Raw genomic sequence first — 15,144 nt, forward strand, 5'->3', positions numbered from 1 at the left:
GATCCCGGGACCCTGGTAGTGGCGGGCTGCACAGGCTCTCGGGAGGGGAGGTGTGGATAGTGACCTGTGCTCGCACACAGGCTTCTTGGTGGTGGCAGCAGCAGCCTTAGCGTCCCATGCCCATCTCTGGGGCCCACGCTGATAGCCGTGGCTCGCGCCCGTCTCTGGAGCTCCTTTAAGCAGTGCTCTGAATCCCCTCTGCTTGCGCACCAGGAAACAGAGAGGTAAGAAAAAGTCTCTTGCCTCTTTGGCAGCTCCAGACTTTTGGACTCCCTCCCAGCTAGCTGTGGTGCACTAGCCCCCTTCAGGCCGTGTTCACGCAGCCAACCCCAGTCCTCTCCCTGCGCTCTGACCGAAGCCTGAGCCTCAGCTCCCAGCCCCGCCCGCCCCGGCGGGTGAGCAGACAAGCCTCTCGGGCTGGTGAGTGCTGGTCGGCACTGATCCTCTGTGCGGGAATCTCTCCACTTTGCTCTCCGCAGCCCTGTTGCTGTGCTCTCCTCCGAGGCTCTGAAGCTTCCCCTCTGCCACCCCCCCGTCTCCACGAGTGAAGGGGCTTCCCAGTGTGTGGAAACTTTTCCTCCTTCATGGCTCCCTCTCAGAGGTGCGGGTCTCATCCCCATTCTTTTGTCTCTGTTGTTTATTTTTTCTTTTGCCCTATCCAGGTACATGGGGAGTTTCTTGCCTTTTGGGAGGTCTGAGGTCTTCTGCCAGCATTCAGTAGGTGTTCTGTAGGAGTTGTTCCACATGTAGATGTATTTCTGATGTATTTGTGGGGAGGAAGGTGATCTCCACGTCTTACTCCTGCGCCATCTTGAAGGTCCCTCATTCCTCTCATTTTCTTTCTCAACCACTTTTATTAACAAAATAAAGCACACTTCCCTCCATTCCTTTAGGGATTGTGGCAAGTGCTACAATGAGGGATGTGTGATGGTTTGAGGAAAGGTAGAAGGTGATCTGGGCACAAGGAAATCCTGTGGGAACCGAGATGTGCAGGAAGGGCATGGCTTCCCCTTCTATGGAGCAAGGGTAACGTGGGGTACATATGCATTCTCCCTGCTGTGGCAGGTGGGCTAAGTTGGAGGGATAGGCAGATTGCCAGGGGACTGCAGAAAAGAAAACAGTTAACATGACTTGGTGATGAGGAGGTGAAGGTCAGCAAACTTTTGACTGAGCTTAGGACATCTGATCTATGCCTGGAAGGAGAGGAAGTGGATTACCAAGGAGAAAAGGAGAAAGGAGTAAATCCCAGTTGAGAGCCCCGAGCTGCAGAGATGTGAACCCAGAGAATCCCGCAGTGGTAGGACCAGGGAATCCTGCAGGGCTGTGGCAGGAGATGAGACTGTGATGATAGCTTGGAATCAGCTTGAGAAGGTCCAGAGGATCATGGAAGTGATTCCAGTGGGAACCCCTTTGTTCATATGGATGATAAAGACGTGTCTGCCCACCCAGTGGGGAATAGACTAGAGAGACATAGAGAGAGAGAGGTGAGAAGGCAGTGAAACCAGTTAGGAGGCTTTTGAAATGATCTCTAGTGCTTACTGCATACTTATGACATGCCAGGCACTGTTCCAAGCATTTGCCACATTTTATTTCACTTAGTCCTCACAAGGGCTGAATGGGACAAATACTATTGTGCATCTCAAATGGCAAGAGGAAACTGAGACGCAGGAGGCTAAGTAAGTGGTCCAGGGGGTCAGAGCTAGTAAGCACAGAGCAGTGACTTAAACCCGGGAGTCTGGCTCCAGAGTCAGCAGGCTGTTCTGCTCCCCTATTCTGTAATCCTCCAGGGGAGAAATGTTGAAGGTTTGTCTGAGGGCAATCATAGCTGGAATAGAGAAGAGGGAACAAGACGAATGACATTTGCGGGGTGAGTAGGTGAGACAAAGAGATCAGTACAAATAACTGAGGTTTCTAGTTTCAGTGAACGAAGGCATGGGCTTTCGCATTAATAAGATGGGGAATAGCAGCTCCAGGGTTGAAATACCATCTCTGTGTGAGATGTGAAGTTTGCAGGGATTAGGAGATATCCTGGTAAAACATTAAAAAATGTGTCTTACTCCTCCCCTCCCCTTCCTCCCTCTCCCATCTTCCCCAACTCGCATCATCACATTTGCACTGTCCTTTGCTCTATCAAAATGTCTTCTCAAGAAACTGCCTGGGACAGATGCCGTTGACACACTAAGGCCAGTAAGTTCTCCCTTCCTAGGCAACTTTAGTCATAAATGAGAAGCTTATTCCTATCAAAGGAGTCAGTAAAAATCAAGAGAATATGCTGGAGAGGAGGCTTCCTGGCACCATGGAGAACTTGACCTCCTTAAGAAGAGGACAGTAAGTCCCACCCGCCATGCCCAATCCAAACTTCCAAATAGATCAGGGTCTCCCATTAGTTCAATGGCTGTGGACAGACTGGGGTAGTTCTCGGGGTTCTCTCACAGGACACAAAAGCCGTTGGGAAGAGAGAACACTTTGGAATCTCAGCTAATTCCCAAGAGCATACAGGCCTTCTTTCAAAAATGTTCTTGTCCAAAGGACCATATTTTTAAAAAATCAAGCATCTCTCTCTACTTCTTCATCTCTTCCTCCCTCCCTCACCCTCCTGCCCTCCTTTCCTCCCTCCTAGTTGTTCTTACTTAAAGAAAGTCATCAACAAATGCAAAAGGCTATTCATTGTGTCATAATTTATAATAGCAGAGGATTGGACACAATCTAAATGCCTATCCATTTGGGACTTAGAAACTATGATATGTTCCCATAATTCTGTATATTCAGCCTTGAGGAAAAATGAGGAAGATTCCATACGTATCAATATGGATACTGAGATAAATTATGTGCAAAAAGCAAGATGCAAACTGGCAAGTCATATGCCACCTTTCCTATATATATTTTTATATTTGCATAAAGAAATATTAGAAGACTATTTTCAGAAACAACATTAGTTACCTGCAGACAGCAGAGGCAAACAGGGTGGAGGGCACAGGATGAAAGCAACAGGGCCCTGGGTATAACCATTTAATGTTGACTTTGGAATCATACAAATCTTATGTTCAAAAAGTAAAATTAAATGTAAAAAAACAAGGAAAATAGCTCATGCAGAAATTAAAAGGAGATATTTTACATAAGTAATCCAGAGGGACAAGTCAAACCATGGTGTATGGCCCTCTGGACAAACCCTCAAAGTAGGGGGACCTACTAGGCCCTGGGCGGTCCTCTCTAAACGGCTTTCGGTGGATGGGTATAGGATGAGAGGAGGACAATGGCAGGGAAAGACAGGGATGGATGGAGAAAGGGGACAATATGGCTCAGGAGGAGAGTGGTCCAGAGGAAGTGATAGGAGAACAGGAAGGGAGAAGCAGCATGCTCAAGACATCACTTCCCCAAACAGGCTCCTCCCCCAGCCTGAAGAAACTTCTCCCTTAATCTTGCCACAGATCTTTGTCATTCGCCAAAACATTTTAGAAATATTTTTTCTAAATATTTAGGGGAGACCAACTTCCCTATTAGCATTTTTTGCTTGTGGGGCAGGATACTAATTTAAAATACTAAACTGTGTCTTTTTTTCTCTGGGTGTGACCCTTCTTTTCTCTCTGCTGTCCTGCCCCCATCGGAGCAGGGAGGTGCCTGTATGTCTATTGCCTGGGGAGCAGATGTGGAGGGTAGGACACAAAGCCCTGTCTGCGTTCTACATTCACTGCCCCACCCACCAGAAAAGAGGGAAGAAGAAGGAGAGAATGATGTCTGCCGTCCTGAGAATGAGACGGCAGAGACAGGAAGACTCATGGCCATGTGGCCGGGACCCTCCAGGCAGAGCCCGGCCCGAGACCTGTGCTCCAGGCAAGGCAGGGAGACAGAGTGAGACCCACATGGTGTGAAAGGACTATGCAGAGACAAACCTATAAAGATGGACAGTGAACAAAGCCCAGATCCAACCCCACCCATTCTCTGGCCGGGGACAATATCCGGAGCTGTGACACATGTCAGGAAGAGAGCCAGCCCCGGGACAGGGTGAGGATTTCCTCTGCTTTCCTTTTTCCAACAGCCTACTATGATGTGAGTCTAAAGTTAGTATTAAATTGGTCTAGAGATCACTTTCATGCAGTGTTTATTGCACACTTCAATTTGGGGGATGAAATATATGCCCAATATCTCTGATTCTTTCTCAACCTAATTAGACACACTTATACTCCAAGGGGAATTGTGGCTTGGTGCAGGGAAACAGAAGAAGGGCATCTCTGATTTTCCCTGGGCTCCCCCAGCCCCGTGCTGTCCCACTGCAGTGTCCCACCTACACAGGGTGCCAGTGCTGGAGCCCAGAGGCAATGACATGTCCGTGGCATAGGGAAACAGCAACGCAAAGCAAAGACAGAAGCTTGAAGAACTTGTCAGGGAGGAATCATGACTGCTCAGTCCACCTTTATTTAATTCATGTGCCCAGAACTAAATTCCACAGAGGACAAACAAATACGCTAGACTCAAGAACTGCCAACAAAAGTGTCCTGCACTTTGTCCTGAAGGCAAAAACAAAAACAACAAAATGAAAAAAGGGTCAGAACAGGGACAGGGTGGAAGGGGATGCTAGCTATAAATGTAAAGCATTCAAAGAGAATGGAGTTTGTTCAACGTCCTGGAGGTTCAGTAGCTGATGTCAGTTGCTACAGAAGGAAAAAGTTTTCTTGAAGGTAATTGCAGTCCTGAAACCTGTCCCACTTCCTAAAACAAAGTTAATCTTTGGAGCTGTGTGAACTGGCAGACTGGCAGGTGAAATGATTACATTAGGATAAGAAGAGTGCATTTCATATGTTCTATTGCCCTCATAAGATTGTTATAGATTTTACTAAAAAAAAAAAACAACAAGAAAACAATAATAATTAAGGCCATCTACCAGTCCCTACTTACCTAGACTAACTGGTTCGTTTTTTTCTAATAAATTTATTTTATTTATTTATTTTTGGCTCTGTTGGGTCTTTGTTGCTGCATGTGGGCTTTCTCTAGTTGCGGTGAGCGGGGGCTACTCTTTGTTGCGGTGCGCGGGCTTCTCATTGCGGTGGCTTCTCTTGTTGTGGAGCATGGGCTCTAGGTGCACAGGCTTCAGTAGTGGTGGCACGTGGGCTCAGTAGTTGCGGCTCACGGGCTCTAGAGCACAGGCTCAGTAGTTGAGGCTCACGGGCTTAGTTGCTCTGTGGCATGTGGCATCTTCCTGAATCAGGGCTCGAACCCGTGTCCCCTGCATTGGCAGGCAGATTCTTAACCACTGTGCAACCTGGGAAGCCCTGTCTCCATGTCTTTACTTTCTTCTCACTCCTCCTGTTTGTCTCCCCAGGTGAGTGTTTCTCTCCCACTCCTGAGGTGGCTGGCACAGAGGACAGGGATGGTGTCATTGCTGCTAACTCTAAAGGACATGTTTCATGTGTCTCCTACACGCCCTCTGCTGCACCCCTCATCATTGGACGCTGCTCTTCCTTGACCTGACTTCCGCGATAATACCCTCCGGTGGGTCTCTTCCTGCCTCTTGCCTCTCTCATGGACTCCTCCTCCTCAGGCTATGTCTTTCTGGAATGTTGGTACTCCTCTACTTTTCCTGGGTGCTCTCCTCTCATGCTATATACCCTCCTGGTAGATGTCACCCATCCCCTTGTCCTCAACACCCTGATGCAAATGACACCCATATCTGTATTTGACCCTGATTTCTCTCCAAATCACTATATCTGCATACATATCCTATTTCCTGGACACCTCCCCTTGGCTGTCAGTGGGCTAAAATATGTCATTTTGATTCTCTCATTGGGAGGCAGTTTGATCTTAAGCAACGGTCCCCAACCTTTTGGGCACCAGGGACCCATTTCATGGAAGACAATTTTTCCACGGACCAGGGTGGGGGTGAGGGATGGTCCAGGCAGTAATGCGAGCGATGGAGAGCGGCAGATGAAGCTTCGCTCGCTCGTCCGCCACTCACCTCCTGCTGTGCGGCCCGGTCCCTAACAGGCCGCAGACCCGTATCAGTCCATGGCCCGGGGACTGGGGACCCCTGATATTAAGGACCGAAATGAAACTGGCAGGGGCCAAAATGAGATATAGTAAAATTTGTTACAGATGAAAGGCTGACTTGAGGATCAAATATGATTGCTAAATTTAAAAACTGCAAAAATTATTTCAGAAAATATTGGGTTAGGTTAAAAAAGAAAAGTAAACTACAGTGGACAGTAGCCAAAACAGCAAATGGTAAAAAACTTTTATTGCTCACAGATTAATGAAAAATCAGAAAAGATTTGATAAAAGTTTACATGTATAAAATTTGACATGGTAAAAATAGTGGACCTAAAAGGAAACTTGCCATAGTAAAAGCTATAATTTATAAAAATTTGACAAAGATGAAGAAAAAGAAGTTGAACAATCAAGGCTTCCTTGTAAAAGGTACATGAGAAAGATTTTATCCTGATGGAAATAATGTTGGTAAAAAAAAATGAAAGTGAAAACAATTGGAAACAGTTTTAATATGCTATATAGAAAATGGATCAGGGAATTAAATTGTCTCAATGGAGTTCACTCTGGAATAAATCTTTGCCACAGAATTCATCCATGTTGATATCAACCTAGCAGAAATGTTTACATTCCAGAACAAAAGCCAGCAGGGCCAAAATATACAAGTGCTCAAAATGATAACGTCAAAATGTCCCACACTCCCCACAGGTACTTCAAACCCTACAATTTCCAAACAGGACTCACTTTTCCTTCCCTACGTACATCCCAAACCACTTCTCTGTTTCCTCTCCCTGACTCCTCTCCCTGACTCCTCTCCCCTCCTTACCACCTTTTCCCCACCATCACATCTGATCCCATCCTGCCTTTTCTGGCTCCTAAATATCTCTCAATATGTTCTCATCATCCCGTTCCCACTGTGGTTCCTGCTATGGAGGCCACCATGACCTCTGGGCAACAGCCTCTTAACTGGTCGTGCTGGTTCCCTTGAATATCCCAAACTACCCACACACTGCCAAGGAGGGAGATCTTTCTGAATCTCAAATCTGATCCTACATTCTTCACAGGTTTCCTCTGCCTCATGCCTGATATGCAAGGCCTCTCATGGTACTTACATATCCAGCCTCAACCACGCGGCCACTGCTAGACAATGTCTCTCTCTGCCTCCTGACTTGCTGTCTTCTCTCTGGCTCAAGAGCTTCCTATCCCATGTGCTTCCCCTGCCACCCCAAATTCTGCTGCCTTCATCCAACCCCAAGAATCCCTGTGCTATTCCTTCAAGAATTATATTGCAGGGACTTCCCTGGTGGTGTAGTGGTTAAGAATTTGCCTGCCAATGCAGGGGACACAGGTTCGAGCCCTGGTCCGGGAAGATCCCACATGCCGCGGAGCAACTAAGCCCGTGCACCACAACTACTGAGCCTGCCCTCTAGAGCCCGCGAGCCACAACTACTGAAGCCCACGCGCCACAGCTACTGAAGCCCGCCCGCCTAGAGCCTGTGCTCCACAGCAAGAGAAGCCACCGCAGTGAGAAGCCCGTGCACCACAACGAAGAGTAGCCCCCGCTCGCTGCAACTAGAGAAAGCCCGCACGCAGCAACGAAGACCCAATGCAGCCAAAAATAAATAAATTTATTTTTAAAAAAAAGAATTATATTGCAATTTTCTGTTTTCTTATCTGTCTCTCCCAAGAAATTATAAAGTTCTCAGGGAAGGATCATGCCTTATTCACCATTATATTCTTAGTACCAAGCACAGTGGCTGACATGAAATAGGACCTCTCTATGTATTTGTTAAACAGATGGATGGATCGTATTTAATCTTCACAACAATCCTGCACAGCAGGCATTACTACCCTCACTGAAAGAAGCACAAAGAAGTTAGATAACTTGTGCAAGTTCCCATAGAAAGTAAGTAGCAGTTAAGATTAACCCTATAGCAGTTTAACTATAAGGCGCATGTTCTTTTTATTCCACCATGCAGTATCTTTTAATTAGATGCAACCCAAATACAGATATGGAGACACAGTTCTTACAAATATGGCATTGAGAGTCAACAGGGAGAATAATGCATTAAAAAATAATAACATAGTGTGGTCATGTAGTTGTAGGTGCATGAACACTGGGTATATACAAAAAAGAGACTAGCCATGGGGGAAAAGGAGGTTAGGGAAGACTGGGAAGGGGGATACTCCAACTAGGGCTTAAAGGATGAGTAAGAGCTTGACTGGCAAAGTTGGGATGTGAATCCTGGACAGATGTAGAAAATGAGTTTAGTTTTCTCATATACCAGTTCCTGCATCAGAATAAGCTTAAGAAATTAATATTCTCTCTGAGTGTAGTTTAGATGACAAAGCAGCTAATGCCAACATTTTGATATTTCAAAACACTAAAGTGATTAAATATATGAGTGTAAGTGCCAGTGAAGATGATTTCTCAGAAGTATTGGGCATTATGCAGGAAGCGTCTTTCCTGGATGCTGCCAGAGTCCTCAGGCAGGCCATTATGAACACATTTCTTCGTGTCTGGTACCTTGTCAACCTATTCTTCTGTGTTCCAAGTGCTAATTAAAATTGTATGCTGCCTGCCAAAGGAAAAGTGCTTATATTAAAACAATGTGTCTAAATTAAATGGCTCAAAACAGCCTGATTCCAAGCTGAGGTACAGTTCTTACCCCACGCTATAACTGTTGGGGAAGAGGGCTGAAACTCAGACATAAAATTTAACAGTGTATTCCTTCTGATATTTATAATTAATCAAAATAATCTAGAACTTTAAAGTTTCCAAAAAGCAGCTTCCAAGCCATCATCCCATTTTACCCTTTCAATAGACTGAAATGATTTGATTTGGGATTTTGAGGTGAAATATGATATTCTATACGTGAAGAATACATTGCTTACGGTTAAATTGTATCTGTGATTCCTTGTCAAAAACCTAACCCTTTGTCTTATAGCCAAACAAAACAAATTTTTTAAAAATGTTTGTTTTACAAATTTTATACAGAGATAAATTCTCAGATAAAAAGATGTTGGTAAAAGCTCTTAGGGACTTGGACATTGAGAATAAGACTTAATACACAGTAAATGCCCATAAACACAGACCGACTTCCTAATTGTTCTACTTAACAACTATGGGTAGAAGTGCAAGCAAATCTCACTATATATGAAGCTCAAAAAAACTATGAATTGTTCTTGTCAAGAAGGCCCAGAGGTAGTGTTAGCAACCTTTTAATCCCCTATTTCCTCATTCTACTTCCAAACCATTTTTGCCCATTCTTCTGTCTAGTCGATGCCCTGCCTCTCCCACCATTTTTTCCCTGGGTTTAGCCCTGGAAACAAACCCAGTCTTGAAGCTCTACTCAAACACTCTGCATCTTCCTAGCCTGCTTTCTTGGCACACGCTGCTCCACCTGCCTGTGAGGCCTTTTAGCTACCTGTCTCTGCCCCATTTTCTACCTGACAAACACATCTTCCAAGACCTGTTCAAATGCCACTTCCTTCTAAGCTGTCCCGGCTCCCCCTGAACAGAATTACTCGGTCTCCCCTTTGAACTACCATGGTACTTCATTCATTCCTCTACTGTAATACTTATCACACTGCAGTGTAATTTCTTGTGGACAGGAACTACATGTCATTTTTCGTTGTTACTCTAGGGCTTTGTGTAGTAACTGACATAAAAAAACATTCAACAAATGTTTGCTGAATAAGAAATACTAAAGTCTGTTAAGTAAAGGTAAGCAATTTAAGGTAAACATTATAATTTAGAATAGGGAACTTGAGTTCATCAGAAGAAAAATAATATTACAAGCTTATGCCAAGTCAACATTAACTTCAGCCTAAATACCCCAAGAGGTACCTAAAATCTCTTAAGTCTAGAACTTAAAGGAAACTTCAGGACAATATAGCCAATCCTCTGCTGTTATGGATGAGGGAACTAAGGCCCAGAGCTCATCCTAAGTATCATGACTAGTAAGTGGCAGCACAGAATCCTAACCCAGGCCTCCTGACTCCGAGTTTATAGCTTTCCCCATTTAATCTGCTATCCCTCTATCTGAAGACATTTTCTAGTCTACTGCCATCACTTGATATTAGATTGTAGAGTCTAGCCCCAAACAAATATGCCACACACTTTGGCAAAGAAGCAAAATAATCAGACTGTTTTGAGAAAACCATCCGTTAGCTAGAAATAAATGCTTGCATGGGTGAATCCACCTGTGTGTTTATATAGGTCCCTTAAGAATTAACAGACACTGCCTGTCTGAAAATTTAGTTAAAAAATTACAAACTCAGAAGAAAAAAATCCTTGCTGATATGTTGGTTTTAAAAACACATCCTTACAATCCTTACAAATACAAAGAAAATTATTTTCTTTCAAGGGAGAAGCCAATTATACTACTCTCCATAAAACAGAACACTGAGAACTTCCCTGGTGGTGCAGTGGTTAAGAATCCACGTGCCAATGCAGGGGACACGGGTTCAAGCCCTGGTCCAGGAAGATCCCACATGCCGCAGAGCAACTAAGCCTGTGCACCACAACTACTGAGCTTGTGCTCTATAGCCCGCAAGCCACAACTTCTGAGCCCACGTGCCACAACTACTGAAGCCAGCGCACCTAGAGCCCGTGCTCCACAACAAGAGAAGCCACCACAATGAGAAGCCCGCACACTGCAACGAAGAGTAGCCCCTGCTCACCGCAACTAGAGAAAGCCTGCACAGCAACAAAGACCCAACGCAGCCAAAAATAAATAAATAAATTTATTTTTAAAATAAATAAATAAATGATATTTTTTCTCCTCAAAGAGAGGAAACTGGACTGGAAAGCTTTCTAAGCCATTGCCATGGTCTCTCGCATCAGTATTTTGTAATTTTCCAGAAATTTAAAATTTAATATGAAACAAACCTTATATCTGATCTTGAATAAAGGGTCTCATTAGCCAATAAAGCATGGATTTACGTTCATATACTTTTATTACATAAACAGAACCTACTTTTAGGTCTTCAGAACAGACTATCTTTTATAAAATATCTCTTGTAACAAAATACAGTTTTCAATAGGTCCTGTTTAAAATGTTTTCAGTCCTATATTGTTGTGCCAGAGAAATGCTCTTAGAAAAAAGATTTTGCTCATGACTGTGTTAGTTAAGTTGTAACAGGTACATTAGAATCAAAGGCACATTATTCAATTTGTGCTAGATCTTCCAGAAACAAACTGAGTTGATGTCCTTTAGAAATCCATGGAATAAAGCCCAGACAGGATAAAACATAATAAGTATCAGTCCAAAAATGATTGCCAAAGATAGAAAGGATTATTACTGAAACTCAGGGATTCAATAAACTCACATAAATTTACTGCAAAGCCTTGCTCTGGGGCCCTCAGTATATTTTATTTCTTTAGAACATCAGTTGCAATGCTGTTCGGATTTTCTGAAAACATCAATTCATACTTTTCTCTTGGAAAGACAAGGGTGAATGAATTAAATTCAGTACTACATTTTGTGAATTAGATGTGTGGGATTTATGGTTTAGAGACTAGAAGTCATGTGCTGCTAAAATAAATTTTCAATTGGGAAATACAGAATTATTTTAAACTGTATTCTATTCAGTGGTTGAATCTATACTACCAAAATGAGTGGTACAACAGTAATCATCTCAAATACCTCTTCAGTTGCTGTTAAATGCTACCTTCAAGCGGTGTTCTTAAGAGTTATGCATGTGTCCAGTACGGAAAACTTGTAAAAAGCACAGAAACCCTGAGTCTTGGGGTGAGGAGTGGAAAGGTCAGCGGGAATCACCAGTTCTCCCACACAAAGGGATGAAGAGCTAATGCTTAGCTCATAAAGTAGGGACATTAAAGATGACACACCTTGGATGTGTTATCAATAAAGTTACTGCATTTGAATTCCCTGCATTCAAATTTTAGACCCAGTTACAAAGTCACTCTATAATTAAGGATTTCATACTTTTCTACGAATCTTCAGAGTATAGGCAAATATCTAGCTCTTTATAACCCAGGGGCCCAAGAATCTGAAAAGGGTTTGGAAGGGTTTGATCAGAAAATTTTAGAAGAGGCCATCAGGGTAATCTGGTGTAATACTCTACAGTGGAGAAAATGAAACATAGAGAGGTCACATGTGCCACCTTAGATCAAAAGACTCTTTGACTGGACAGCCAGAGGGTCCAGGCCTTCTCTTGATTCAGGGCCCCTTCAAGTCATCAAAGTGCCTGATGTTCCCCTTACTCAGGAAAAGTATATGAAACTAATTACAAACATATTTTAGGGGAAATATACCAGAAATGTTATCAAGAGATAAATTGCTTTGTAGTTGAAAAGTAAAACCTAGTCAGTCTAAACAAAAGGAAGCATTCGAAGTTAGCACTGAGGAGGAAGAAAAAGGGAAATCTTATTTTTTTCAGCTCCTACTGTAGTATAGGTATTGCCCCATTTACCAGCGAAAGATACTGAGAACCAGAGATTATAGGCTTCACAAGATAATTTTCTGGAGCTTGAATCCATGGTTCCTACACAATGTGTTCAATGTATTTTGTTTAGTCACAAATCACAATCATTAAATCTTTACTAAAATAGGCGATTTATTGTTTTAATTGTGTACACTACTCACCCAATTTTCATTCTTTTTAAAAACAACATTTTGCGTTTTGCTATTTTCAAAATACAATAGCTACATGGTAGATATTACCACCATTAGGTAAAGAATACAGTTAATTGGGATTGACATATATACACTAATATGTATAAAATGGATAACTAATAAGAACCTGCTGTATAAAAAAATAAAATTTAAATTTAAAATTAAAAAAGAATACAGTTAAGAATACATGTAGCAATTTTACAAACTCTTAATTGAATTTATATAATCAGTTATTATGTGTATATATTAAAATATAATTTGAATATATAAATCCCTTATTATTTAAGAAGTTTCTTCACTCATTGAATTTTTTTCCTTCAGTACTGTTTACATGTAATCCTCTTCTCTGCTTCTCATTCTTTTTTCTTTTTTTTTTTTTTTTGTGGTACGCAGGCCTCTCACTGTTGTGGCCTCTCACGTTGCGGAGCACAGGCTCCGGACATGCAGGCCCAGCGGCCATGGCTCACGGGCCTAGCTGCTCCGCGGCATGTGGGATCTTCCCGGACCGGGGCACAAACCCGTATCACGAACCCGTGTCCCCTGCATCGGCAGGCGGACTCTCAACCACTGCGCCACCAGGGAAGCCCCCACTTCTCATTCTTGCTCATCACTTTCCTCTACTGAAACTATTACCCACCAATGAATTATTTTTCACTAGCAACTAATATAGTGACATGTTAACAGCACACCATCCTACTGTTTGCTGAATTAATGTTTTAAGTTCAATTCCTGTAGCTCATTGTTATCCAAATTCCCCTTTTAACTTATAATTTAACTCAGAATGTTATTTGATGTCTCTTTAATGGCGAGGGTTATCATGTTTTTGAACTACTGCTATTATTTCCTAACGGTGGCATTATAAATCTAAGCTTATATCTTTTGTTCTACAACTGATATAAAGAACATTATGATATTTTAAGTTCTATTTATTGTTCTCAGAGAACTGTTGGTTTTCTATGCTTTGTAACTATTTCTTAAGATTATGTGTAACCTGTTTTGATGATTTAGAATACATATTTGACAATACCCCTTTCCTGGATTCTGAAAATTTGCCAGTGGGTTGAATTAAGTCAGAGAAAAATTTTCATATACAGTAAGATATTTGATTATCTAATTATCAATACCTAGGCAAGGAAAGAAGTGTTAATTGAAAAAATTATTTATATTAATGTTCATTTCAAAAATGCTTTTTAGTATATTCGACTTGTGTTTGAAATTGTGCAGTTTCACAAAACGTCAGATAAAATAATGCAGCTCCAGTGAAAAGACCCAACTGATGAAAAGCTACAAGAGCTTCCCCTTTCCCATTTCTGCTTTGCTCCTCTGCTATAACACCTTCAGACCTGGCCTGGACACACTGCTCCCTCCCTCTCTTTGCTGACTACTTTAAAGGACAGAGACAGCCTTTGGAACACCATGTTCTTCCTCAGGCTATTACAGAAAATGAGAGAAATCCATTCCTACAACTGGCTGCCTTAGGAAACAGAATTTTAGATTCCTTCCCTTCCAGCTCCTGTTGAGTTAAAAGCAGGGGCCATAAGCCAATAAATGTGGTGAGACAGCACTTGGGAACTGACATAAACAAGCAATAAAAGCCTACTTCCTTCTTCACAATCAGTACATAATAGAATGGGATGGTTTTACACTATAAAAGATCAGAGAATAATAGAATTTGAGCTGTAAAGCAATCTTAGAGGCCATACAATTTTCAGTACCTCTTGATTTTCAAAATGATTCTGAAGATTTGACCAGAGCACTTGTTTTTGATTGATTCATTAAGACTCAGTTTTGACCAAATATAACCAAAACAGAGAATTTCATGGTCACAGGAATGTTTAGAAATGTCATCCTCTGAACTGTTCCGTTTTATGAAGGGGAATAAGGATGCTCCAAAGGCATCAGCTCCTCCTTGCACTGGCGGCCGAGGGTCAGTTCCCAGCTACGGGGACTTTTTGGTCCATCTTGGTTGCTCGCCCGTCTCTTACCCTGCTGTTAAGACTGTTAGACGGCTGCCCTCAGCACCCAAAACAGCCCACTGTGAGTTTGCAACTAAGTAGGTACATAGTGACAACAGAACACACAAGGTCTTTGATGAATCAACAAGAGGTCGACTTTGCTCTATTCACACCCGTTTATATCTGGCTCTCAAGTTTAGGTCTAGGGTAATTTCCAGACAGCTTAATGCTAAGGGAAGAATTCCAGTTTTCCGTTTTCTAATCAGAAGCGTACCAGAGGTACAGGTGAAGTTGGCGGAAGAGAAATCGACCTGCCACGGTCCCCCTAAATGGAGTGCCCGGCCCCTTCCCCGAGCCCCGGGCGTCTTCACTTCCAGGAGCCCTGCGGCGGTGGTCTCGGCACCGCCCTCGGTGCGGAGTCACACGCCTGAGCTGCAAAGGACAGTCACCCCAAGTAAAGAGGTCGCCCAGGTGATGGAGCAAGGGCACCACGGCGGCCAAGAGCTGTACCCGAACCCTAATGCCGAAAGACAATCTAGTTTGTCCGCGGGCGCGGAAAACGTATAAAG

The sequence above is a fragment of the Mesoplodon bidens genome, assembly GCF_964165515.1.
Source record: "Mesoplodon bidens genome assembly, chromosome: 1".
NCBI classification, from domain to species: Eukaryota; Metazoa; Chordata; class Mammalia; order Artiodactyla; family Ziphiidae; genus Mesoplodon; species Mesoplodon bidens.